The sequence below is a fragment of the Pecten maximus genome, chromosome 17, assembly GCF_902652985.1.
Source record: "Pecten maximus chromosome 17, xPecMax1.1, whole genome shotgun sequence".
NCBI classification, from domain to species: Eukaryota; Metazoa; Mollusca; class Bivalvia; order Pectinida; family Pectinidae; genus Pecten; species Pecten maximus.
The window spans coordinates 11,912,732-11,917,313 of record NC_047031.1 but is presented as its reverse complement, the minus strand read 5'-3'; the positions used below and the strand labels follow the sequence as shown (position 1 = coordinate 11,917,313).

Here is a 4,582-nt window from a genome sequence, read left to right as displayed (position 1 = left end):
GATTTTGACAATTGAAGTTTGTTATCGCTATTCCTCAGAAAGTACTGAAGGGATCTTTCTCAATCTTTTTTGTAGGTTCCCCTTGGTCTGTAGTTATGCATATTACATCTTGGGACCAATAGAAAAACAACATGGCCGACAGGCAGCCATCTTGGATTTTGACAATTGAAGTTTGTTATTGCTATTTTACAGAAGGTACTGAAAGGATCTTTCTCAAATTTCATATGTAGGCTCCCCTTGGTCCCTGGTATTGCATTTTGGGACCAATCTTTCTCAAATTTCATATGTAGGTTCCCCTTGGTCCCTAGTATTGCATTTTGGGACCAATCCGAAAACAACATGGCCGACAGACAGCCATTATCGCTAAATCTTAAATTTTATATATATAGGTTCCCCTTGTTTGAATAGTACTAGAGGTCTGTTTCTGAATTTACACAGATTAGTAACACTTAGAGGAAGAGAAAAGTAGAGAAAAGATCAATCAGACATGGAACCTATAAAGATCATTTAATGGTGGGCGCCAAGATCCCTCTGGGATCTCTTGTTTTGTATCAAAATATGTAATTAAATCAACGACCACGTGATCCGTCTGATCACATGATCAATCAGTCAAAATTGTAGCGCCTTTTTGATACGGGCTTCATCAGAAACTCTGTAGTGTGATGTTTGTCACTAGAGTATTTATCAACACGAATTAAAGGCAAGTTGCTTACAAGTTGTTAATCTGTTTGTTCACATGTTTACCTTATTTTTTCTTTAATTACTTAGGACTAAACTTTGTTTACCGTAAATTACGATTAACGTTAGTGATTCAGAGCCTGATCAGACTGCATCATTAGAACGAAGTCATACCCTTCCTACACTGCTCTGAGGCAGACATATTGTCGTCCAGATCTACGTTATCGCAGCTAGTATTTCATAAAAAAAACATGTATCATGGGTCAGTGATCTTATAAAGCTTACAAAACTATCGCATCTGTTAGTCGTAGTGGTCATTCCGACATTCGTGATGTTTACACCGACTGCACTCTTCCTTCACGAAGAATATACAGAATTTGGAATTTCTGGGATAATATTAACTGCAGTTGGTTATAGTATTAATAATAAAGACTCATACCATAGACATCTACATTCAGTTATCATAACTAATTACAATTGGAATACTCGCCGATAAGTCAACAAAAGAAGGTATCAATAGCTGTATTTGATATGTTAATATATACATATCATTTTCTAATGACGTTTTCATGTAATGTGCTGATGTTGTGAGATGTTTTTGGGTAGTTTTTGGGTGTTTTTGGGTAAATCGTTCTGCCGCCAGAGCGCGCTACTATAAGAAAACGTGGAATTATATCCGACACCGTTTAGTGTCGCTAAGAATTTGGTGCAAATACAATAAAATCGGGTGTGACATAACACGTACCTTACATTTATGGATAAATGAGATATTTATTTACCCAAGAACACCCATTTAGTCCCATGTAGGTGTTTTATTCCATCCGTATAGACCTTCGCTTTACGCTAGTTAAAATTTCATACTTGACTCGTCGCCATATTGCTAACTATGTAGGTCGCGGTCAGCCAATTACCCTAATCAGTGCGTGATGGAGTGAAAAGGGAAAAAAATACAACATTTATTTTTTTATATATTTTACCCCTTATAATTAATAAATAATGAATTTTTGAATTTAATATAATTCACACAGGTTTTGGGAAATAATAAGCTTAGTTTTCTTAATTTAAACTATGCAGGAAGAAAAACACAATAAAGCATATGTGGTCTTTTCGGTCCATTGCATTCCGATTCCGGTGGTGACAGGGCCAGAGTAAAATTGGGCTAATTAATAAAATGAAAAATAATTTTAGATAATCAAAATTTATACCAATTGCATACCATATACTACTTTTTGAAGTATATATATATATATATATATATATGTGTGTGTCACAAACAGATTCTGATGACCAGAAATGATAATGTTAAATCAGTGTTTATGGACTGGCTATTTGTGTTTTAAGTAGAATATATATTCCTATTACAGCTGCAGGCAGATGTCAGCAACGTAAAAATGTGAACAGGAATCAAGGTAAAAATTTTTTTTTTTTAAATGTGGTGGGGGAGGAAAGAAGCTAAAAGTGGCGTCGACTAGCTTATTGCCAGGCCTGCATAATTTAAGTATATCAAGGAGGTTAAATTTATCAGTTGATTTGTTTTCTGCTACAGAGTGATGAATATCAATTTCATGAAACCTCTTCTGCTCTCTTTGTTTGTTGTTGAAATGAACACCTTAAAAGAGTACAAATGATGCCAAGTCAATTAATTAATCACTTATTGCTTATTCATTGATATTTCAGGTCCACAGAGTTGGTCTGTTGCAGAACAACAGGCTGTGTTACGGCATCTAGGAAAACTGATTCTTTCTGGGAAACTTCCTGGAAAACTTGTTTGTGAAGACGTGATAAAAAAGGAAGCCATCCTTCACAGAAGACCATGGCAGCAAATAAAACATTTTATCAGAAACAAAATAACCAGCAAAACCAGGAAAAACAACCCTGTGTTATTACCATTCTCTTGAAGTCTCAATCTGAGAGCACTTTTTGTGCGAGGAAAAATGACCGGTGTTTTATTCTTACATGTACATTGATTCAACTCATTTTCAGTTAGCCTATTTGCCTATTGCATCACCCCAGTGTCAGCATTGCAAAGTTAAAGTTTTGCTGCGCGTAATTATCCCCTTGTGACGAATGTCAGAGGGGATATGGGGATGTTACTTTAAGGATGTAACTAATTATATAAGAAATGCCCCTTGTCAGTGCTTTAGCAGCTTCATTCCTTGAGGGATTTAGATCAAATTTCACACAATATAAGGAATGTAATATCTCGGACAAAGTACGAGTTTCAGGGTTGCAAGGTCAAGGTCTCTTGCTATTTTTAGAACAATTTTTTTGAAAATCTTTGTCATGGCTTTAGCATCTTTATTCCTTGAGTTTTTTTTATCAAACTTCACACATTTATAAAGGACTATAATATCTAAGACGAGTTCAAGTTTTTGGGTTGTAGTGTAAAGGCTGTCTGTCTGAAATATTGTGTCAAGTAGATTTAAAAAAGTGCTGAAGCTGTATTTCTCAAAACAGGGTAACAACATCCTTATGATATGAAGTTGTGCCCTTTTGCTTTTCGTAAAATTTTGCCAATACTTGCTAGAGTTACGTCCCTTTTTTCTCCGAAATATTGTCAAGTAGATCTATGAAAGTACTGAAGTGACATTTCTCAAATTTGGCATACAGCATCATTATGATATAAAGTTGTACCCTTTTGCTTTCCGTAAAGTTTCGCCATAACTTTAGAATGCATGTGACATCACATAATGAATGATCAGTAATCAATCGAGGATGGGTGGGAACGCTTGTATTGCAAAGGGTGATGAAGTGGAGGAATAGGGGGTATAATTTAGCCATTGGCTTACAGTTCTAGTTCAAATATTTTTAGAAAATCTGTGTCAGCACTCTAGCAGCTTCATTGTTAAGGGATTTGGATCAGACTTCACACACTAATTAAGGACCACAATATCTTAGCGATATTAGGGGAACGGATCTATCACTTCAAAAAGATTAAAAAGATTACATATTTGAAGAACATTTAATATATACTCTTAAGTAATGTATCTCTTCTAGTAAATGGAGTGTGTAAAAACATATGTAATGTAACATTTTGAAAACAGATTGAAAGCACAGTTGTTTATTAACTAACCAAATGAAAATCAGAGGGTTTATAGTTATTTTTATAAGGCCATCAAGCATTTTGATGGGACATAGTATGATATGGCATTATCTGTCGGTTCATTGTAAAGATATGTTTTCAACTGATTTGTTTAAATCTTTATGCTTTTAAAGTAGCATTTTGATTTAAGTTCTAAAATGTTTCTTGCCTTTTGTTGTTTTTTTCTGTCTTTTTTATCTTGTCTTGGGATCTATCTCAATTTTGACTGATCTCTTGTTCACTTGACATGTTTTATTATTATCTTTACATTGTAGCTGTGCTGAATTTGGATTTGGGATTCTTTTTACTGGTGGGTACCTTAAGTGTTCAAGAAATTCGACTTTAGAAAGCACATCATGGTCATATTTAATTATGCAAAGTTTTACACGGCTTTTTATAAAATATCATTACACAAAATGTTTTCGTTATGAAATCGCGATCTACTTTACAACAGTAAATAGTACATGAACCAGTATGTTATCAAGCAAAAAATATATCAAAATGGGCTTGAAGAAAACAAGATAGTTACAATCGAATTGTGAATGACTTTTGATATGATGACTATTTCACATGTATGTCCTTTATTGTTGAATAAAGATTCAAATTCAAAATAATTACTTTGTTTTAAGAATCTTGTGTTTGTGAAATGAAGTATGCCCCACTACAAAATGTCACTACAAGTATATGACCCTTGAACCTCCAAAATCTTTTTCACACCTTAATTAATTATATGTGTAGTAATGTTTTCACGTAAAAATGATACTATATACATGTAATTACTTTTGATCAGAATCAAAAATTTAAAAATCTCTTGGAGGAAGC

The 4,582-nt window shown here is 33.9% G+C and overlaps 1 long non-coding RNA gene across 1 annotated transcript; it reads left to right on the top strand.

Moving 5' to 3' along the window:
- Positions 1 to 467: 467 nt before the first annotated feature.
- On the top strand, positions 468 to 4,374 carry LOC117315598. Its single transcript, XR_004529725.1, has 2 exons — positions 468 to 2,087; positions 2,356 to 4,374. It is a non-coding gene; the product is annotated as an uncharacterized LOC117315598 (long non-coding RNA).
- Positions 4,375 to 4,582: the final 208 nt, after the last annotated feature.